This window comes from Nelumbo nucifera, chromosome 3 (assembly GCF_055504915.1).
Source record: "Nelumbo nucifera cultivar China Antique chromosome 3, China Antique-T2T, whole genome shotgun sequence".
Classification (NCBI taxonomy): domain Eukaryota; kingdom Viridiplantae; phylum Streptophyta; class Magnoliopsida; order Proteales; family Nelumbonaceae; genus Nelumbo; species Nelumbo nucifera.
Window position 1 is genome coordinate 65,931,321 of NC_142651.1, and position 24,890 is coordinate 65,956,210.

The window sequence follows — 24,890 nt, forward strand, 5'->3', positions numbered from 1 at the left end:
AGGTATCACTTGATCACTGAATTATTCAATCATTCAACTTCTGATCTGAATCAAGAAGCAAGGAGCAATCAGTCAAAAAGGGTTCAAGAAAGGTTCAAGAATTCAATAAACTTCAAGAAGAGGAGATCTCAGCACCATGGGCGAATTCAAGAGTTCTTTCATCCCCTTTGTTTGTTTTAATTCTTCCATCATGAACTGATTTGTTTCTTGCTAGGGCTATGGAAAGCCTAACCATGTTAATGAATATATTTTTATCTTCTTGATTTATCCAAGATTGTGATTTCCATATAGTCTATGAATTATTGTGCTTAATGCAATTAAGAGCTTGGCCATCTCTTAATTGATTTGGGTTATGTGAATGAATTGAGAGAGGAATTCACATAATTGACAGAATAATTCATAGTGTGAATTGAATGGTATATAGAGATATATATACATGATTCATCTGAATTTAATGGTTTTCTTGGACTTAATGCACTTCCATCTTGAGAGCTCTACTCGAGAGATCGAAGGGTTACCTGATGGGCATAGGTTTAATATATCTCGAGAGAGAATATTAAATAAATTTGTGAAAATCTCAACTTATGGGAATAACAATTAGTCTTGGATAATTGGACCCATCAATATTCATTACATTGGTTAGGTGGACCTAAAGTCCTAGCGATTCCATCATTTGCATATTCGATTAGTGATCACCCTTGTTTTTATTTTCTTTGTTCCAGTCTTTATTTTCAGTAGTTCTTGTTTCCTCAAATCTAAATTTCGACTGTCCAAATAATTAGGGAAGACTGTGATTCTAATACTTATTTTATTAAATCCCCGTGGGAATGATATTATTATACTACTTGATAACTAGTGCACTTGCTAGGGTTATATATTTATAGCTATTATCTTGCTACACCACTATTAAATGGTGTGTCAGAGAGGAGGAACCAAACATTATTGGACATGGTCCGATCATTTCCCATACACTCAGAACTACCTACATTCTTTTGGGGGTTCGCATTAGAAACTGCAATATACGTGCTGAACTAGGTTCCAACCAAATCCATTCCTAATACTCCATATGAGCTATGGACCGGTAAGAAACCAAGTGTAAGACCCTTGAAGATTTGGGGTTGTCTAGCATATGTTAAAAGAACTAGTGCTAACAAATTGGAATCGAAGACCAGCCATTGCCTATTTGTAGGCTACCCAAAGGCTCTGTAGGATATTTATTCTATGACCCAAAATAGCAAAAGGTGTTTTGTAGTTGAAATGCCCATTTCTTGGAAGAAGATTACATCCTGAACAATCATCATCAGGAAGTTGTTCTTGATGAGGAGTGCTCAGGAGTAGTGGGAGATGTCCCACAAGCTTTAGATAATAACCAACCTAGGAGATCTACCCAGGTATCTAGGCCTCTAATTCGTTATGGTTATGATCAAGAAAATTACTTGATGGAAGCCATGAATAATGAAAAATATACCATGACTTATACAAAAGCTATGTTGGACATAGATTCCTTGAAGTGGGTAGATGTCATGAGAGCTGAGATAGAATCAATGAAAACCAATGGAGTCTAGACTCTCGTAGATGCGCCCCATGGAGTAAAAGTAATTGGTTGCAAATGGATCTATAAGAGGAAGAAGGGCCCCAATGGTAAGGTTGAGACCTACAAGGCTTGTCTTGTGGCGAAAGGGTACACTTAGAAAGAGGGAATCGACTATGATGAAACCTTTTCTCCCATGGCCATGCTTAAATCCATTAGGATCCTTCTAGTTGTAGCAGCACACCATGATTATGAGATTTGGCAAATGGATGTCAAAACCGCATTCCTGAATGGAGATCTTACTGAAGATATCTACATGCAGCAACCGCAAGGACTCATTGATACAGGTGAAGAACACATGGTGTGTAAACTTAATTGATCCATATGTGGACTTAAGCAAACTTCTAGGAGCTGGAATATCTTATTTAACTCTACCATCAAATAGTTTGACTTTAAGCAGAATTTGGATGAGCCCTGTGTTTATAGGAAGACAATGGGAGATAAGGTTACATTCTTGGTTCTGTATGTAGATGACATTCTACTCATTGGGAATGATTTAGGAATGTTAACTATGGTGAAGTATGACTTTCATAGCAATTCTCCATGGAAGATTTTGGAGAAGCCTCTTATTTCTTGGGTCTTCGACTCCATAGTGATAGATCGAAGAGGATAATAGGATTATCCCAGTCTACTTACATTGACAAAATTGTCAAGAGATATAGCATGGGGAACTCCAAGAAATGAGATTTTCCTTTCAGGCATGGAGTCACTCTCTCCAAAGGTATGTCTCCTAAGACTCCCGAGGAGATTGAGGGCATGAGAGAGGTTCCCTATGCCTTAGCCATAGGAAGCATCATGTATGCCACGCTTTGCACTCGGCTAGACATTGCTCAGGCTGTGAGTGTGGTAAGTAGATACTAGTCTAATCCAGGATAAGAGCATTGGACAGCTATGAAAAACATACATAAGTACCTTAGAATGACAAAAGAGTTTTGTCTGATATTCGATGGTAGTTCACTACAGATCCTAGGGTATACTGATCCCAATTTCCAGTCAGATCTAGATGATAGAAAGTCTACACCTGGTTATATATTCACGATGGGGTCCTTTGTAGTAAGAAAAATAGTCCACAACCCAAGCCAAGCACAATGCCGCAAGTGACGCTGCCTAATGAATGAAGTTGTTCATTCTGGAATTAGGAATTCACCACATTACCCATTCCACTATTGTGTGACAACACTGGATCTATGGAAGATTATTGTTCAGAAGGTAGCATAAGAGAATGTCGTAAACCCATTGACTAAGCCATTGGCACAGAAAGTGTTTGAGAAACATGTGGACAGTTTGGGACTAAGGCTTGTACCCGATTGGACCTAAGTGCAAGTGGGAACTATTAGAAAGTGTATGCCCTTAGCTCCAACTAGAATGATGTACTGGTGCATTTATTGTAAATGAATAAAGTACATATTTGATTCATGTTATATTGGTGTATTTCTGTGTAATACCCTTAAACTGGATACTTATGAGACTCGTGCTAGTTTTGAATCTTTACAGCCATTGGATAAATCTAGGGAGATTTATCCTACCAAGGCTGACAATGATGTGCCACCAAGTGGGTTAGGGTGGCTTGTCTCAGCTACCAGGGTGAAACCTGAGGTACATGCAGTGTGGGTTTTCTTGAAACCCTAAACCAGACCAAATTCTAGTATTGCCCTAGACCTTAGAGATAGATCGGCAAAACTGTAATGTTACACCTGACCCCTAGACTCGATTATGGTACTACACTAGGTGTCGGATTGGACTATCTTTGATATGCCAATCACTAAAATCCTTAGAGGGGGTCAAAACCTGGGTATGTTGGGACAGTCCAAGAATTCACCTGAGTGGGTGATCATAGTGACAGGACCAGCCCCTTTGTCGGACAAAGTGAATGATCGAGGAATGCACTATCTTTGATGGAAACCTAAACTACTGGCGGTTGATTTCAAACGTTGAAATTTGTTTTTGCAAAATATATTTATATAAAATATATATATATATATATATATATTAAAGTTTCACAAAATGTTTGCAAAAGGTTTTAACTCCTGGGATCCATGTGAGTAGAGAGTGCAATACTGTACCTTGTTGCTGAGGGAGAGGTCCTCTCTTATCGGGCAGTGCTTGATCATTATGAGTTGAGAGGTTAAGTGTAAGACCCTTGAGGATTGTACCTGATGGGCTAATCTTGCATCTGCCCACAGTCCTTGGGCCTTAGGTAGCTGGACCCTAGGACCATTTAGTGTAAATGTTGGGCCCATTAAGAGTCCATACTAATAGACTCAGGGATTGATAGTGTTCTGCAATGAATTTGGCCAGGCCTTGTAACAAAGGCTGGGCTGAACCCACATAGCTGATGTTTAGATCAATGCTAGGGTTCCACACCTTACAAAGAGAACTAAGCTAGCCAGCATTTAAAGGGAAAGTGAGCTATGTGATTAAATGGGCCTAAAGCCCATTTCGAACTGGGCTTAAGTAAGTTAATTAAAAAGGGGCGAATTCTGATTTGTAATCTGATTAGGATTAGATAAAGGATAAGATAAGTCTTATCCATTTAAGAGTCCAGATCTAAATATCAGATTTAGATCAAGAAACTCTTTCCTAATTGGATTAGGAAGCTGATCCAAAGAAGACTATAAATATAAATAGAGGGCAAATTCACTAGTTTTACACACTTAGAAATCTATAGAATTCTCCTCTAGTTCTTGCCACCCCTATCTAGTTTGATTTCCACCTTTGGACTTGATCAATAATAGTTCTTGATATTGTTTCTTTCTAGAAGAAACAATCTAAAGTCATGCTCACTAGCCCCTTGCATGATTCTTGTTGAAGAATTAGTGTTCTTGCTAATGAACCACTTTACTGATCCTACCTCACTTTAATCTGTGCCATCTTCAGTGGAGGCGGGTTTTGGTCACCTTTTTGGGCGTGAACACCTACATTGGGAGTTAGTGTTTTTCTGTATTAGGTATATCTCTACTTGCTTCCTTTTGGTTTCAGATTTCGTCCAATTTATTTCAAAAACAAACCTTGAAAATGTAGTTTTCTAAATTAGGGAGTAAGATTCTCAAAAGGGAGAAAGAAAATTTTTGAAATTTTGCCCAACCTCCCTGCAAGCTTCGGCCATCCATACGATGGATCTCCCTTCCCTTCAAAGGCCAGCTTGCCCTGCACAACCACCTCCTACACCTTGGTTTTTATTGGCCAATTATGATGGAAGACACATAGCGACATGTGCGCCAGTGCCACAAGTGCCAAATCCATGGAGAAAGGATCCGTAAGCTTGCCAACGACCTGCATCCAGTTATCATACCTTGGCCCTTTCACACTTGGGGGGTAGATCTCATAAGAAAGATACTGCCACCCTCTAAGGGGTATTGTTTCATCAATGTTGTGACATATTACTTCACTAAGTGGGCAGATAACATTTCCTTACGATGAATCTGTTCCGCTAGTATAGTGAACTTCCTGAGACAAAACATAGTCCACAGATTTGGGGTACTGATGGAGGGTGATTTGCCCCGACCTCATCATAGGGGGACACGTGGGCGTGACTTAGCATAAGTGACAGCTCAACGTGACCATTCTACCAAGGTCCAGTGTGGCAGCTTGGTACCAGATGACATTCCGATTATCCCGAACTCCTCCCAAGTAAAGGAACCCCCGAGCTCCTCCTCAACAAGGAGCACCCGAGCTCCTCCTCAAGAAGGGAACGCCCCGAACTAAAATTCTTCCACGAAAGCATCCCAAGCCAAGGTGCTCCAAGACAGGAATCTCCCGAGCTCAAGGCACTTCAGGGCGAGCTCAGGAGCCTCCTAATAAATTTATTTCTGACTCAGACCTAAATTGGCCACCTCAGGAAGGATCACCTCAATATGGCACCCGCAGCTCGGCACAGGGTAGCTTGGTGCAAGGTAGCTCGTAGGAAGACAGCTCGGTGTATCACAGGAAGGTCTCCCCTGACAACCATACCTGCCAAACCTGGAGCCTTGCACCCACGTCTCTAGCCAGGCGGCATCGTGCCTACCAAACCTGAGAGGTGTCCCCCGCTTGATAGAGCCGTACCTTGCAACAGTGACCTACGCAGCCCTGGCATGTAATGGCTGCGACAGAGAATCAGAGGCGGTTATGTCAGATTTGACAGGGTACCATTATATAAGAACTCCAACCCCTAGAGAGAAAAGGAAATTGCAAACTACGCATCTCCACTCTTAGCTTACTTCTCTACAACTCTCTTTCTTAGCTCTCAAAGTTCTAACTTAAGCATCGGAGTGTTCCCGCCGGGAGATCTCCCTGGGAATCCTTCACCTTCTTCCTCGCAAGTATCTTGTCCGACGCCAGGAAGGAGCACAACCTCTGCCAGCTAGGAGTGACCAGATTGTGCACCATCAGGTACCAATGTGAATTTTGACTGATAACGGCTTGTCCATCAAAAATCAAGAGGTTCATGACCTTTTAGGGAAATATGGGGCAAGATTAGGGACATCTACAACATATTACCCCTAGGGCAATGGTCAGGTGGAGGCCACAAATAAGACATTGTTAAAAATGCTGAGCAAATTGGTAGCCGATAATCAGAAGGATTGGGCAGAAAAACTATCAAAGACATTGAGGGCTTATCGCACATCAATCAGGAATAGTACATAGGTGACACCTTACTTCCTAGTCTATGGCCAGGAAGTAGTACTGTTGGCAGAAATCAGTATTGTGTCCGCTCGGATAGCCTTCGTAATGGGAAGACCAGAGTGGAAGACCTAGATAACCTACTCGCAGACAAACTCGAGGTAGTGGATGAGGTTAGAGATAGAGCTGCAAAAAAACAAAAGAAATACAAATAGGCCCTAGCCACAAATTTCAATAGGCACTTAAGGCCCAGACTCTTCAAAGAAAGGGATAAGGTATTGAAGATGGCCCTCAACATCAGGCAAGGCAAATCAACAGGAAAGTTCGCACCAACATGGAATGGTCCCTACTTGATAAAGGAAGCTTACAATTTGGGTTATTATGTACTCAAAACTGTAGACACAAGTGACAATGATGAAACTATAAACAGTTACTGGTTAAAGCCTTACTTTGATTAGTCATGTTTCCTTGTAATCATATAAATGTGCATTTTTTTATGAATAAATCTATGATGAATTTCTTTAAAATTTTCTTCTAACATGCGATATAGTCTCATATAATGACATTGACGTAGACCTTCTCTTTCTTTCAACTTAAAATATATACATTTGCCTTGATTATACACCTACTTATATATATATGTATATATATACCTTGTTTCTTACGCTCTTAAAGCCCTGGACACCCCGGGCATCTCTGTAAGCCCCGGCACCCAGGCACCCATACAAAACCTTGGACACCCCGGGCATCTTAGTAAGCCCAGCACCCCAAGCACCCATACAAAGCCCTGGACACCCCTAGCATCTCACTAAGCCCCAAACCCTGGACACACATACAAAGCCCTAGACACCCCGGGCACCCATACAAATCCATAGACACCCCGGGCATCCTAGTAAGCCCCAACACCCTAAGCATCCATACAAAACCCTAGACACCCAAGGAAATCTGGCACCTTGGGCACACATACAAAGCCCTGGACACCTCGAGCAAACAAGTAAACCCTTGCACCCCAGGCACAGATAAAGTCCTGGCAACCCTAGGCGCAGATAAAAGCCCTTGCAACCCCAGGCACAAATAAAGTCGTGGCAATCCAAGGCGCAGTCACAGCCTTGGGAACCCCAGGCATGAACACTAACCACATAGACACAACTCCGTATATAACCAATGGGGGGCTCCGCACCCAAGTTACCTCAACACGTTGCGATGAACTCTACCACATAATAATTACACAGTGCCCGAAGTAAGAACAACATCAGAAACTCCACTAAAAGAACAATTTTATTGCTATACAAAGCATAGGAGGGGTTTCACCAACGACAGATTAGGTTCTTGTCCAAGCCCCACAAGCGCTCTCGCTAATCTGGTGAGCCAGTGACAATAATTCTCACCTGCCCCTATGACAACAATGAAGTTTTTTGCTAGCAAGCAACACTCTGTTCCTCCAAGTTCCACCGATAGATTACATAAACCTCTCATACCGAAATTCCCAAACACATATACTCATTTTTCTTGCAAAAAAAGGGAGACCAAAATTTACCACGCAACATCAAGATTGATATGCCATTCACACTAATGACAGCAACTGGCTGATCAACAGTTTGCGATAAAGCAACATTCGGCATTGAAAATTCACTAGCCTACTATGTCTCTATCGCATAATAAGCATAAATGGTAGAGGCGTGTATCGTGTTGCCGCATATCCAAACTACGGATATCCTACAAATGCACTACTAGCCTCACCATAATCATAAAAACCAGTCGCATACAAGCCAAGAATGAGGATTGAAAAATCGAGAGCTGATTATGTTCTTATAGTTCATGTTAACAGCAAAATCAATCAAATCGTGTAACATATAACAAAGTATTATACAACATGTAGGGCATCCCCAGCACTAACAGGTGCAGATACAAGCCAAGGTGATCACTTGGCCCACTCCTTCCGGATTGCAACTATTGTCCCTATCACATGACTAGTTTCTTCAAGTTGCTTCAAGTTCTCCAACTCTGCCTTCTAGTCATCCAGTATCTACTCCTGCCACGCACACTCTTCCTTCAGATCCTTAAGCTTGCCTATTACCCTAGCAACACCTGCCTCGACAACCTTCCGATGCTCACAAATATCCTTCACAGAACAGAATAAGTCATTCTGCAGTATGTCCCGGCTTGCCTTTCAAAAGGCATGCACTAATATCATGACTCGTCGCTCGACTTGATCCATGAAGAAACCAATCGAGGAAAATGCATGACATGCCTCCAACCAGCAGGAAAAATTGGCCCAGGATAGCTCTTCTAGTGGGTGACACATCACGCAACTCATCAGAGTAGCAATGGTATTAAGGGAAGGACCCACAACGGACGGATGCAGATTTACCTTCGGCAACCACTCTGCATGAATCGCAGTTGATAAAAACTAAGCAACCGCACTGGAGATGTTGTACTGCATTTCGTTACCTTGAAGACGCACAGGATCGACCACAAGGAAATGCAATGGTGGGAGACGGTGCTTGTCGTAGTATCCCAATAATTCCTGCCGGATCTAGATAGGTTCCTCCTCATAGGTTAACTCCTCTAGAGGGAAGACAAATTCTGGCTCTGCATCCTCATCCCCTGAATGACATTCCAAGTCCCCCAAGACTTCAGGTGCCACAATCTCATCGCGAGTAGGCTGTGATGGGGCGTCCCCGGAAGAATTGCCAACCGCATCAGAGAACCAGGTCTCTACATAGATTCTCCGTCCGTCATCCCTAGATGCGTTCGCATCAGCGGCAAGTTCCTCATGTTGTCTTGCTGCCTCCGGCTTGGTTGTCGGTTGATTGGCCTGGCACACCTCCTAGACATTGGAGTGCATCACGTTGTTGCCACCTCCGGTGCCCCCAACCACCGTGGGTTCAGCCGTGGGGGGCTGCATTGCCCTCAAATCCTCGACTAGACGCCTGAAGAAGGGCGTGTTTGGCACCCCGACCGGAAACTCAGAGAAGACGGCCTGTGATAAAGCCATTCCCAAACAATTAGAACACTGAGAGCAATCATGAGCCAAACAAAAAAAACAAACAAATAATGAAATCTATCAATGACTCACCGTTGGATCTACCTTGGTCCTCGTCAGACTGGGCTTCATCATGATCGACCCGCCTCAATCATAGCAAGCTACAATCACAATGTAAACCTAGATACTCACTAAGCCAGTCCTGACTGATGGTGCAACTGGAGCCTCCGTCGGCTGTTTCAAGGAATCGCCATAACGTTCACGACAGCCTGATCACCTTCATTCTTGACAGGCTACAACAGAAGCGGATAACAAAGAAAGAATTAGCACAGCCTCGCTTCATCATAGCCCATAAAGAAACACAAAGCATAACTTACATACGCTTATTTTATCATCATCCCCAAAGCCTCACTTCGGGCGAGGGGGGGCCTTCCTTTTCATCCACCCACTAGAAAACCGAACTATGGCACCCCTGGGCAATGATGATGCAACTACTAACTCTACTGGCTTCACCACTGGAACAATCCCCTCCACAAGGGCCGTTGTCGGAATTCCCTGATCATCCGTAGGTACATGCGATGAGGCAACAACTGGAGGTTCTAGCACTGAACTAAACTGTGGAGGGTGGGGCACCCTCACAGACCTTAACCTTTTCGCAATAGGGGGATGACTACTTTTCCCCTCTTCCAATACCAGAGGCTCCTTACTGCATTTGGACCCAAGCCTTTACGTTGACTGCTGCATGACAAGGGTTGGAATGGTACCCCGATTGGTAGCATGACTCTCAGGAGGGGCCAAGAATGACGAAGCTCAGAGGTCTTCCTGACTACCTCTTGGAAACCCGCAAACAAAGCACAAAGATAAGACAATTGCAGGGCTCTGCACCTTGGTACTCTGAACAAGCCTACAACAGGAAAATGTGCACACCCTGGAAAAGCACAGTTGTGCCACCGAGTCTAGAAAACGTCCTCCCCTAACGATCACAGAAACTAGCCACCCAAGCCATCATAGCTGAACTAACGCATTACCCGATCGGAGCGGTAAACGGCCAGCTACGCCTCACCATTGTGATCGAGATAAGCCACCATGCCCGGCCACACGACTAATCACACTATACCCGCAGTAGGATTATTGACATCCAAAGCACACTGTTGGTCCACGTCGACAGGAATAGGCACACTAGAACAAAATGGGAAAGCATTATGAATCGGGTGAGCGTAGGGCCTCCACTCAAACCCATTCAGTGATGCCAACTGACGTGTTGTCGAAGCCCTCAAAATTAATTCTAGTCCCACCTTACTATAAAATTGTAGTAACAGTGGTACTAGGTTGAATCCCACAGGGAGCCATTCATTAATTTCTCAGCTGAATGCACAATTTAAAGAGTGGGAAATTTGAATAATTAAAATTCTAGAATAACCAAAGAGCAAATAACAATTAACAAGGAATATTCTGTCTTACCAACTCTGATCCAAGGGCTCGAATTGAGTCAATTGGTCATCGATCATAAGAAAAAAAATCAGTAGTCTTGCAATTCAAGCATTTAACCTTCGGTTTATTAGGATAGCCATAATAAACCTCATGTTTTCCTAATTTACTTGACCAAACCCAGCATTCGATCAACAATTATCATTGACCGACTGGGCACGATAGTGTTCCATATGAATTAATGGTAGTAATAACCTCCGTGAAAATAGTTAAACCAAAATAAAAATAATTGAGATAGCTGCAATTATTAAATTTTGTTCCGTTTATTCCCTTTAGGTTAAAACATGCCAACACATTGATCAAAAGCTGTCACAAACAATTGACCCACAAAGATATTAACCTAATTGCTACTTGTACCACTACTCGTGACAATTACAGATCACCGAATCATGGATAGTCGTAGGAAGATCAATATTAATTAATTTGTCAGATTAATCAACACCAACTTCCATAAAAATATGCACAAGAATAAATGAATACTTGAATTAAAGGCAAGAATTTAAATTAAGCACATAACCTCACAATGACACAATCGAATCAACAATTCCCCCTTGAATCAGAAAAGAAAAGCTCAGCCGCTCATGATTGTCGTCTCCTTCTTGCTTTGCCTCCAAGATGGATGGACTGCTCACTTGCTTGATTGCTAGATTTCTTGATTTCTTGATTGATGCCTAAAGCTGGTCCCCCCCCCCCTTTATATAGCTTTAGGAGGAGGGGCTCTCTCCAACTCCTCTTAGGAGATTATCCTCAAAAATACAAAGTCCTAGTCAGTTTTAATCTAATCCTATCCTATCTCTTATCTAGTAATCTCAATCTTCCTTATCTTTCTAGGATTACATTTGAAATTTAAATCTGATGGGACTCTTTATTCTTGAATTCAAGTTGGGCTTCTTCAATAAATTGGGCTGCTACAAGGCTCTTATGCAAATTGGGCTTCAGCTGTGTGCTGAGCTTCTCTACGAATTTGTTCCGACTTTGGACCTGAGTTTGACCTTGATGATGATCGAATCTATCGAAACCAAACACATGAAAGTTTTATAGTTCTTCCTTATCTTTCCAATGAATCTTGAATCATCCCAATCGGAGTCTGGATATAAGAGTTATGCCCAGATTACTGAACGGTGCCGAAACTGTGCAAAATCGTCCAATTAGCCTTGTTTTCCTCCTGTCGCCTTCTTGTTTGCCCTGAATCGAAGTACAAGAGTAATGAGTCCAATTAAGTGCTAATTTAATGTAAAAGAATGAATATTTGGGGATAAAAATATGATACTTTTTATTCCCATCAAATCCCCCGACACTTAAACCTTGTCCGTCCTCGGGCAAGACAAAATTCAAACAAAAATAAAACAAGAACAAACTAACCATCCTACCGATTTTTAAACTCAACTCTCCTTCATCTTTTTCCACAAATATTCTAGGTTAAATATTGTAAACTGTTAAATCAACACAACGAAGTCATACATGACTCATTCATCAGTCAATCCAATTTTTGCTACTACAAACCAGGTAGTAAATAAGGGAAACCCTTTTTATCTTCTCTCTCTTTTTATTTTCTTTTTCTCTCCTCTGAAGAAGTGAGTGCATTTTATGCTCCATATCACTTTTGGATTACTTGGTCAGTAGGTGCATTTTATGCTCCATCCTACTGTTTGAATTGCTAGCTAGTAGGTTCATTTTATGCTCCGTCCAACTATCAGATGACTTGGTTGGTAGGTGCATTTTATGCTCCATCCTACCAATTGTGGCAATGGTGAAGTACTTACCCTATTTATTTAAACCTGAATTTAGGACTAGCTTAAAAGGGATGGCTTCAGCTGAATGGTGTACTCCCTGATCATATTTCTTTTGTTAGTTCACAAAAATCTTCCTAGAATACTGTTTCTGTTGATTTCAAAAGATTTGAGGTTTTTTTTTTATTTGAAAAGCAAATGCAGAAAAACATGACCTAAATCAAATTTTAAAACACAACCTAAATTCTAACCTAAATCCCCTCCCCCACACTTAAAACTTACATTGTCCCCAATGTGAGGTTAAATGCAAAGAAAGGGCAAAAAAACTAAACGAGAAATGAAAAAACAAAAGGAAAAAGGAAAAGAAAACTTCCCTATTTTTAATAATAATGAATCGGATCCTCTAACTCTCGTGGTTGTAGCTTTCTGTGTTCTCCCCTTTCATCCATCATGGGCAGGTTCAAATCTGGAATAAGGGCCTTCATATCCAATTGTGCACTCAATTCGAGCTCCTCATTCATATCTTCTTCTCCAAAAATTTCTTGCACAATTGAATAAAAAATGTCAACTGAACAAATTGAATGACATTCATTGGGGTACTTCATTGCTTAAAAAATGTTAAATTTAACAATCTCACCATCAAACTCGACGGAGAGAGAACCCTCATCCACATCTATTTTGGTTTTGGCCGTTTTCATAAATGGCTTGCCTAATAGAAGTGGAGCTGAATTTGTGATAGTGTCTTCCTCCATCTTCAAAATGTAAAAATCAGCTAGAAATATTAGGTCATTAACCTATACCAAAACATCTTCAACAATCCCTTCAGGGTAAGTGTTAGAACGATCAACTAATTGAATGACTACCCTAGTCTCCTTCAATGGACCCAAATTCAAAGCACAATAAATTGAGTATGGCATGACATTAATGGATGCACCTAAATCTAGCATGGCACGCTCAATTCTTTTATTGCCAATCATGCAAGGTAAAGTAAAAATACCTAGATCAACACGCTTTTCTGGCAGGGTTCTCTTGATGACAGCTGATACGTTCTCCCCAACCTTTACCTTCTCATCACCTCTCAGCTTCCTTTTGTTAGTGCACAACTCCTTCAGAAATTTTGCGTATTTTGGAATTTGCTTGATGACATCTAACAATGGAATATTTATCTCCACCTTCCTAAAGGACTCCAGAACCTCTTGTTCGTATTCTTCTTTCTTAGATTTTTCCAACCTACAAGGAAAAGGTGGCACAATGGCATTAGAAATCTTAGGTGAAGGGGAATCAGGTTTTACCTTATGGTAACTCTCATGTGATTCTTGCTCCTCCTCTTCTTTCTGCTCTTTATCCACTTTCCTTGGTGAAGTAGGTTGTGGCTGCAATTCCTTTCCACTTCTCAGCACCACTGCACTCGCATTCTCATTGGGATTGACCATCGTCTGTGATGGTAGTTTTCTAGATTTTTGCGCCTCCAACTTGCTAATAGAAGTAGCAAGTTGACTGATTTGGTTCCCTAAGTTCTGGATGCTGGCCCTTGTTTCCTATTGGAATTGCTGAGTGTTAGTCGCTAGAGCCTTAACTATCTCATCTAAAGACATACCTGAACTTGAGGGTTGATTTTGGGCTTGGGTAAGTGTTGGAAATGGTGGTTGTCTATTGAAATCTTGAGGCTGGAATCTTTGTGACCCTCCTTGATATCCGTAGGTCAGATTGGGATGATCCCTCCACCCAGGATTGTAATAGTTAGAATTGAAGGGAGTGAGAGATCCATCAGATGGATGCCAAAACTTGCGGAATAAGGTGGACGAATTTCAAAAATTTCTCTCCCTTCAACTGGGAATCGTATTCCCTATTTTAGAAAAATCATATTTTTCAAGGATCAATCTTGAACCATAAACCGAACCAGATTTGAAATGAAACAGTAGGAGAGGAATATACCTGATACAGAGAAATAGTATCACTCAATGGAGGCGTTCACGCCCAAAGAAAATCACCAAAGACTACTCCCACTGAAGATGACACAGTGGATGGAGGAGCAAAATCAGCAGAGTCCGTCCCACGAACCAAACTCTTCAGGAAGAATCCAATGGAGGTAGTGAGCACAACTTCCTATCAGCCTTTCTCCAAAGACTAATATCAAGAACACTTCTTGATCTTCTCCCACCAAGGAGATCGAACTAGTAGTGAGGCGGCAATTGGGGGAGAACGCAAGAGCAGAAGATGGCGTAGATGTCTTCTCTCTTGGTTATCTGAGATTTGATCTCTGGATGCTTGGATGATTGATTATTCACCCCCTCCAGTCTTTACAAGCTTAAAGAGATCAGCTCCTGATCCTATCAGGAGTTTTCTAATTTAGATCATTATCTGAATTTGGACTCTGTTTTAAGTGATAAGGATAAGACCCTTATCTTATCTGCAGATTAGATTAGCCTTCTCCTGATCTTATCAAGAGGTTTCCAGATCTGAATTCAGATATGGTCTCTCTGAGTGGATAGAGTTTGACTCTATCCTATTTGCTGATTTAATCCCAGATCTACCCCCTCTATTTAACTAATTAAAACAGGCCAGTTCAAAGTGGGCTTTAAGCCCAATAAGTCTATGTGCTCAAACTGCTTCCAAACTGCTGCCCAGTTGGGCTTCTTTGTAGGGCGTGGGACCCAAGCATTGATCTACACATCAGCCACATGGGTTCGGCCCAGCTTTTGTTAAAAGGCCTGGCGGAATACACTGTTGTGGATAGTGCACCCCCTGAAACCCATCACATGGGCCTCTATTGGGCCCAACACTTAAACTAAGTGGTCCCTGGGCCAAGCCACCTTATAAAAACCCAGGGACTATAGGCAGATGCAAGATTAGCCCATCAAGTATTACCCTCAGTGGCCTTACACTTAACCTCTTAGCCCATAACGATCAAACACTGTTCGACAAGAGAGGACCTCTCCCTCGGCTGCAAGGAACAATGTCGCACTCTCTGCTTATATGGATCTCGGGAATTAAAACCTTTTGCAAACATTTTAGAAACCGTAATATATATACTTTTTTATCTCATATAAAATATATTTTGCAAAATATATCTCAACGATTGAAATCGGCTGCCGGCAGTCTTGGTTTCCATCAGAGATAGTGCATCCCCGATCATTACCTTTGTCTGACAAAGGGGCTGATCTTGTCACTATGATCACCCACCCAGATGAATTCTCACTGTCCCAACATACCCAGATTTTGACCCCCGCTAAGGATCTCACTAATTGGCATATCAAAGACAGCCCAATCCGACACCTAGTGCAGTATCATAATCGAGTCTAGGAGTCAGGTCTAACTTTCCTGTTTTTCCCCATCAATCTCCAAGGTCCAGGGCAATACTGGAAATCTGGTCCGGTTCAAAGATTTAATTAATCCTACACTGCATGTGCCTTGGATCTCACCCTGGCGGCTGAGACAAACCACCCCAACTGACTTGGTGGCACATCAGACTAACCCACCGGATGTGAACATTCTAAACTAACACGAGCCTCATTAAGTGTCCAGTTTAAGGGTATAACACAGAAACAAACCCCAAGAACATGAATCAAATATGCACTTTATTCATTTACAATAAACGTCAAAAGTACATCATTCTGATTGGAGCTAAGGGCATACAAAGACTATCTAACAGCTCCCACTTGCACTTAGGTCCAGTCTAGTACAAACTGGAGTCCCATGCTTTCCACGTGTTTCTCAAACACTTTCTGTGATAGTGGCTTCATCAATGGGTCTGCTACATTTTCCGCTGACGCTACCTTCTGAATCAGGACATCCCCTCTACCAATAATCTCCCGCAGTATGTGGTACTTCCTCTCGATGTGCTTTGACTTCGAGTGGGCTCGTGGCTCCTTATCCTGAGCAATTGCTCCATTGTTGTCACACAAGAACGGGATGGGTGATGTGCTAGATGGAACTACTCCCAACTCGTGAACGAACTTCTTCATCCACACGGCTTCTTTGGCAGCCTCGCTTGTGGCAATGTATTTGGCTTCGGTTGTGGAGTCTGTAGTGGACCCCTGTTTGCTGCTTTTCCAGCAAACAACACACGATCCTATCGTGAAAACAAATCCAGATGTAGACTTTCTATCATCTAGATCCGACTGGAAATCGGCATCAGTATACCCTTGAATCTGTAGTGAGCTACCATTGAATACAAGACAAAACTCTCTTGTCCTTCGAAGATACTTGAGTATGTTTTTCACAGCAGTCCAATGCTCCTGCCCTAGGTTGGCCTGAAATCTACTTACCATACTCATTACTTGAGCAGTGTCAGGGTGAGTGCACAGCATGGCATACATGATGCTCCCTACGACAGAGGTATAGGGAATGTCCTTCATGCCCTCAATCTCCTCAGAAGTCTTAGGAGACCTCTTCTTGGAGAGAGTGACTCCGTGCTTGAAAGGAGCATTTCCTTTCTTGGAATTCTCCATGTTGTATCTTTTGACTATTTTGTCAATGTAAGCAGATTAGGTTAATCCTATTATCCGCTTCGATCTATCTCTATAAAGTTGAAGACCTAGTATATAGGAGGCTTCTCCAAGATCTTTCAAGGAGAATTGTTATGAAAGCCATACTTTCACCGTAGTTAACATTCCTACATCATTACCAATGAGTAGAATGTCATCTACATACAGAACCAAGAAAGTAACCTTATCCTCATTGAATTTCCTGTAAACACAGGGTTCATCCGGATTCTGCCTGAAGTCAAAGGATTTGATAGCAGAGTCAAAATGGATGTTCCAACTTCTAGAAGCTTGCTTAAGTCCATAAATGGATCTGTTAAGTTTACATACCATGTGTTCCTGACCAACAGCAATGAAGCCTTGCGGCCGCTGCATATAGATATCTTCAGTAAGATCTCTATTCAGGAACGCAGTTTTGACATCCATTTGCCAAATTTCATAGTCATGGTATGTTGCTATAGCTAGCAGGATCCTAATGGATTTAAGCATGGCCACAGGTGAAAATGTTTCCTCATAATCGATGCCCTATTTCTGAGTGTACCCTTTCACCACCAAACGAGCTTTGTAGGTCTCAACCCTACCATTGGGGCCCTTCTTCCTCTTGTAAATCCATTTGCAACCAATTGCTTTTACCCTAGAGGGCGGATATACTAGAGTCCAAACTCCATTGGTCTCCATTGAGTCCATCTCAGCTTTCATGGCCTCCACCCACTTCTGGGAATCTATGTCCAACATAGCTTCCGTGTAAGTCACGGGATCCTCTTCACTAGTCAAGGTTTCCACTAGGTAACTATCCTGGTCATAACCATAACAGAATGGAGGTCTAGATACCCGAGTGGATCTTCTAGGTTGGTCACTACTTGGAACTTGTGGGACATCTCCTACTGCTCCTGAGCTCTCCTCATCAAGAACTACTTCCTAATGATGGGTGTCCAGGATGTAATCGACTTCCAAGAATTGTGCATTCTGGCTGCAGAACACTTTCTGCTCACTTGGGTCATAGAATAAGTAACCCATAGAGCCTTTCGGGTAGCATACAAATAGGCAATGGCTAGTCTTGCATTCCAACTTGTCTGCACTCGTTCTTTTAACGTGTGTGGGACAACCCCAAATCTTCAAGTGTCTGACACTTGGTTTCTTTCCCGTCCAAAGTTCATATGGAGTGTTCAGAACCGATTTGGTTGGAACCCGATTCAGCACGTAAATCGCAGTCTCTAATGCGTAACCCCAAAAGGATGTGGGTAACTCTGAGTGTATGAGAAGTGACCGGACCATATCCAATAAGGTCCTATTCTTCCTCTCTGAAACACTGTTAAGTTGTGGTGTAGCAGGAGGAGCCAACTGTGACACTATCCCATTGTCCTTCAAGTAGTCCATGAATTCGTCAAAGAGATACTCGCCACCTCGTCTGATCGAAGGGCTTTAATTTCTTTCACTAACTGTTTCTCGACCTCTTGTCTGAACTCTTTGAACTTTTCAAAGGGTTCGGACTTATGTCTCATTAGGTACACGTAACCATATCGTGAGAAATCATCGGTAAAGGTGATGAAATACACGTGTTGATTACGTGTCCTAACACTCAGGGGACCACATACATCACTATGTATAAGGTCAAGTGTGCTTGTACATCTTTCAGGCTTATCGTTAAATGGCCGTTTTGTCATCTTACCTTGCAGGCAAGGCTCACAAGTGGGAAGATCTTCTACAGTTAGAAAATCCAAAGGACCATCCTTTACCAGCCTTGTGATTCGGTCAACACTGATATGGCCAACTCGGTAATGCCACTGGCATGTGGGATTATCTGTATCACGGACTCTTTTCTTGGGGATTTCAGCCGACGTAGTTTCGGTTATGTTAGTTTCTAGAGAATGATGTAGAACATAGAGACTATTCTCTAGTTCCCCGTATGCGATGAATCTGTTGTTTCTTTTAATAGTAATTGTATTACTAAAGAAGACAGAATAACCATCCGCACACAGTTTTGAGACAGAAATCAAATTTCTTCTTAAATTTTGTACATAAAAACAATCTTTGAGAACAATTGTTCCTTCTCTAAAAATTAACTCCATGGTTCCTATGGCCGTGGCTGCAACACTTGCAGAAGTCCCCAAGTAGAGTGTAACTTCTCCCTCACTCAGCCTTCTGCTTACCTTGAACCCCTGCAGTGAGTTACACGCATGAGTTGAGGCCCTAGAGTCAATTCACCAGGACGTAGAAGCTACCAATAAATTGGTTTCTATAACACAAGATTCGAAATTACCTTTCTTGGATTCCAGGTAGGCAGGATAGTTCCTTTTCTAGTGGCCGGTCTTCTTGCAGAAGTGACAGGCATCCGATGCTTTGTCTTTCTTCTACTTCTTACCCTTAGTGGCTTTCTTCTAAGGCTTCTTTGCCTTCCTCTTTCTCTTGCCTGTCTTGCTAGCTTCAACAAGCATAGCTACAGGCTCATCCTTTTTAATCAGTTCTTCCACTCGTTGCAACATGTTGCTGAGCTCTTATAAGCTAACATTCAGCTTGTTCATGTTATAATTCATGATGAACGGATTAAAGGAAAGAGACAAAGAATTAAGGATGGCGTCTATCTGGGTCGCAAGATCCAGCCTAGATCCAAGAGCTTCAAGCTCATTGATGTAGCCCATCATCCGAAGACAATGGTCCTGAACTTGTTGCCCTTTGGACATTTGAGCAGTCATGAACTATTTCAAGACCTTTTGACGAGTAGAACGATTATGTTCTTCATACATCATTCTTAAACTATCCAATATGTCCTTGGCGAGCTCGATCTGATCGAACTACCTCTGTATCGGATTGTCTAATGAGGCAATGATGTAACACCGGGCAAGGGAGTTTTTCTCCTCCCAGTACTACTAGTCTCTCCTTCGGGCCTCAGAAACCCTATGACCCGGACGCTTCGGGGCAGGATTTTTAGCCACTTTATCTAACATTTCAGAAGTTAGGACCAGCATAAGGTTCCTATACAAGTCAGCATAGTTCGGGCCCTTCAACTTGTTGTCATCAAGAAGCTTTGCAAATTGTCCGTTTGCCATTTTCTGATAAAAAAGCAAACATCAGTCCACAACCTAATTTGATTCATGTTCATTACATAGATATGGCTTTTAATCTACGTTCCATTCCCATTTATTCATCTCTAAGATTTCCCTCCCATCTCAGCGACGGAGACTACGAGTTGTCTCTGGAAATGTGGGAAATCACATAGGGTGCATGGAGCCAACTGTTTCAACTGCATAACCCCACCACCTTTCTGTGAAGAATCATGTCCACTCATCATATGAGCTTTCCCTTTGGCCTCTGTCAGACAAGGTTCAGAGCCGTTTTCAGGTAAACCTTTCTGTCCAGTGAGTGCTTACCCATCATATTCATGAACGCCAAGGTACCGTGAGAGAGTTCTCATTTTCTGGTGAAGCTCCTCCCACATCGGTCTATGACGCCTCTATCATCTTATGAAACACTCAGACAAGCCCAACAACAAATGGATAGCCCATTTTCTTGTGCGTTTCCTCATTACTGAAGGACCCATCCTCATGCTAATGATGGAAGGCCTTTAGAGAGTTCATTATATGAATCTCCTTATCACATGCACTCATATTAGCTGGAGGGAACATTAATTATGCCCTAGTTTGATCTAGGTCAAACCAAAGTGGCTCCCATTGACTTTCATAAAGCCAGATTTCGGTGGGCCCAAATCAGCTAGGGTTCCACATGTATCCTCTCCAGGAGGTGTGGGGCCCACCATAGAGGGAGGTCATCCAATGACGCCATAAAGGTTGCGGAATGGGTGGAGCGAATTTCAAAAATTTCCTACCTTCTCCCAACTGGGAATCATATTCCCTGAATTTAGAATACAATATTCAAGGATCTACTTGAACCCTAATCAAACCAGATCTGTACCAAAAGATAAATGGGAGGATTATACCTGATCCGGAGAAGCAGTATCTCCCAAAGTTGGTGTTCACGCCCAAAGAATGCTCCAAGATCTGTCCCTGCTGAAGATGACACAGCTGTGGATGGAACAGAACCAGCAGGGTGCGTCCTACACACTGGATCCTTCACAAGAATCCCCTGGATGTACTAAACACTGAATTCTTTCAGTCTTTCTTGCAAGACTGATGTCAAGAACTGGTTTCTTGACTTTCTTTTCTGCAAAGATCAAATCTTGCAACAATGCAGATGGCGGCGGCAGGAGGAGATTTCCAGAAACGAAAAGGCTGAACTGTTTTCTTTTCTGGAGAGAATGAGATCTAATCTCAATTCGCAGGAACCTTTCTTGCTTACCAGAACCTCTTGGATCGAAATCTGATTTCCCTCTCTTGGTTCATTCGAAAATCTCCTCTCTTTTCTTCTTGATTAAGAAATCTCCTAATTAGGAGTTATCCCAATCCAAATCAGTATTTGGATAGGGGATAATCTTAATCCCTTTCCCAGATAGAGTTAGCTTACTCCTGATCTTATCAGGAGGTTACCAGATTCAAATCTGATTTGAATTTGGTCTCTAAGAGTGGATAAGGCTAAGAGCCCAATCCTTTTTGCTAACTTCAATCTCAAATTCGCCCCATTGATGGGTGATCATATCAGCCCACTTCGAAATGGGCTTTTGGCCCATTAAGTATTCAGTGTTTAATTAGTTTCCAATCTGCTGCCCAGTTGGGCTTCTTTGTATGGCGTGGGACCCAAGCATTGATCTACACACCAGCCACATGGGTTCGGCCCAGCCTTTAATACAAGGCCCAGCCAAATTCACTGAAAATCTCAATGAACCCCTTGAGTCCATCGTATGAACCCTATGGGCCCAACACTTACATTAAGTGGTCCCTGGGCCAAGCCATCTTATAAAAACCCAGGGACTGTGGGCAGGTGCAAGATTAGCCCATCAGGTATTATCCTAAATGGTCTTACACTTAACCTCTTAGCCCTTAATGATCAAGCACTGCCCGACAAGAGAGGACCTCTCCCTCGGCTGCAAGGAACAGTGCCGCACTCTCCTCTCACATGGATCCCGGGAATTAAAACCATTTGCAAACATTTTGAAACCGTACATATATATGTAAATATATTAATTTTGCAAAAACAAAATTCCAACAATTGAAATCAACTGCCGGCAGTTTGGTTTCCATCAGAGAGAGTGCATTCCCGATCATTACCCTTTGTCCGACAAAGTGGCCGATTCTGTCACTATGACCACCCACTCAGATGAATTCTCAAACTGCCCCAACATACCCAGGTTTTGATCCCCACTAAGGATCTCACTGATTGGCATATCAAAGGCAGCCTGATCCAGCACCTAGTGAAGTGTCATAATCGAGTCTAGGGGTCAGGTGTAACTTTCCAGTTTTGCCCATCTATCTCCAAGGTCCAGGGCAAGACTGGAAATCTGGTCCGGTTCAAGGATTCAAGTAATCCCATGCTGTATGTGCCTCGGGTCTTACCCTGATGGCTGAGACAGGCCATCCCAACACTTGGTGGCACACCAGTATCAGCCTTGGCAGGATAAATCTCCCCAGACTTATCCAACGGCTGTGAACATTTAAAACTAACATGAGTCTCTACAAATGTCCAGTTTTAGGGTTTTACACAGAATTAAACCAAACAACATGAATCAAACATGCACTTTATTTATTTCCACTAAATAACAAAAGTACATCAAAATGATTGAAGCTAAGCTCATACAAAACTGTCTAACAGCTCCCACTTGCACTTAGGTCCAATCTGGTACAAGCCGGAGTCCCATACTTTCCACGTGTTTCTCAAACACCTTCTGTGTCAGTGGCTTAGTCAATGGGTCTGCCACATTATCCGCTGATGCTACCTTTTGAATTAGGACGTCCCCTCTACCAACGATCTCCCGCAGTACATGGTACTTCCTCTCGATGTGCTTTGACTTCGAGTGGGCCCGAGGCTCTTTAGCCTGGGCGATCGCTCCATTGTTGTCACACAACAACGGGATGGGAGATGTGCTAGATGGAATCGCTCCCAATTCGTGTATGAATTTCTTCATCCACACGGCTTCCTTGGCAGCTTCACTTGCGGAAATGTACTCGGCCTCGGTTGTGGAGTCTGCAGTGGACCCCTGTTTGCTGCTTTTCCAGCAAACAGCACACGATCCTATCGTGAAAACATACCCAGATGTAGACTTTCTATCATCTGGATCCGACTGGAAATCGGCATCGGTATACCCTAGAACTTGCAGTGAACTACCATCGAATACCAGACAAAACTCTTTCGTCCTTCGAAGGTATTTGAGTATGTTCTTCACAGCAGTCCAATGCTCCTGTCCTGGGTTTGCCTGGAATCTGCTTACCACACTCACCGCCTGAGCTATGTCCGGGCGAGTGCACAACATGGCATACATGATGCTCCCCACAGCTGAGGCATAGGGAACGTCTCTCATGCTCTCAATCTCCTCAGAAGTCTTGGGAGACATCTTCTTGGAGAGAGTGACTCCGTGCCTGAAAGGAACGTTTCCTTTCTTGGAGTTTTCCATGCTGTATCTTTTGACAATTTTGTCAATGTAAGCAGCCTGGGATAATCCAATTATCCGCTTCGATCTATCTCTATAGAGTCGAAGACCCAGTATGTATGAAGCTTCTCCAAGATCTTTCATGGAGAACTGCTGTGATAGCCATACCTTGACCGAAGTCAACATTCCTACATCATTCCCAATGAGTAGGATATCGTCCACATACAAGACTAAAAAGGTGATCTTATCCCCACTGGATTTCCTGTAAACACAGGGCTCATCCGGATTCTGCTCAAAGTCAAACGTTTTGACTGCAGAATCAAAACGGATGTTCCAACTCCTAGAAGCCTGCTTAATTCCATATATGGATCTATTAAGTTTACATACCATGTGTTCCTGACCAGCAGCAATGAAGCCTTGCGGCTGCTGCATGTAGATATCTTCACTAAGATCTCCATTCAGGAACGCTGTTTTGACATCCATTTGCCAAATCTCGTAATCATGGTACGCTGCTACAGCTAGCAGGATCCTAATGGATTTAAGCATGGCCACCGGTGAAAAGGTTTCCTCATAGTCGATGCCTTCTTTCTGAGTATACCCTTTCGCTACCAAACGAGCTTTAAAGGTCTCAATCCTGCCATCGGGGCCCTTCTTCCTCTTGTAGATCCATTTGCAACCAATTGCTTTTACCCCAGAGGGCGGATCCACTAGAGTCCAGACTCCATTGGTCTCCATTGAGTCCATCTCGGCTCTCATGGCCTCCACCCACTTCTGGGAGTCTATGTCTAACATAGCTTCCACGTAAGACACGGGATCCTCTTCACTAGTCAAGGCTTCCACCAGGTAACTATCTTGGTCATAACCATATCGGACTGGTGGTCTGGATACCCGGGTGGACCTTCTAGGTTGGTCATTACCTGGAACTTGTGGGTCATCTCCCACTGCTCCTGAGCTCTCCTCATCAAGAACTATTTCCTGACGATGGGTGTCCAGGATGTAATCGGATTCTAAGAATCGGGCGTTTCGACTGTAGAACACTTTCTGCTCACTTGGGTCATAGAATAGATAACCCACCGAATCCTTTGGGTAGCCTATAAACAGGCAACGGCTGGTTTTAGATTCCAACTTGTCCGCACTTGTTCTTTTAACGTGTGCAGGACAACCCCAAATCTTCAAGTGTCTCACACTTGGCTTCCTTCCGGTCCAAAGCTCATATGGAGTTTTCGGAACTGATTTGGTTGGAACCCTATTCAGCACGTAGATAGCAGTCTCTAATGCGTATCCCCAAAAGGATGTGGGTAATTCTGAGCGTACGAGAAGTGACCGGACCATGTCCAACAAGGTCCTATTTCTCCTCTCTGAAACACCGTTGAGTTGAGGTGTAGCAGGAGGAGCTAGTTGTGACACTATCCCATTGGCCTTTAAGTAGTCCCTGAATTCGTCAGAGAGATACTCGCCACCTCGATCTGATCGACGGGCCTTAATTTCTCTCCCTAACTGTTTCTCGACTTCCTGTCTGAACTCTTTGAACTTT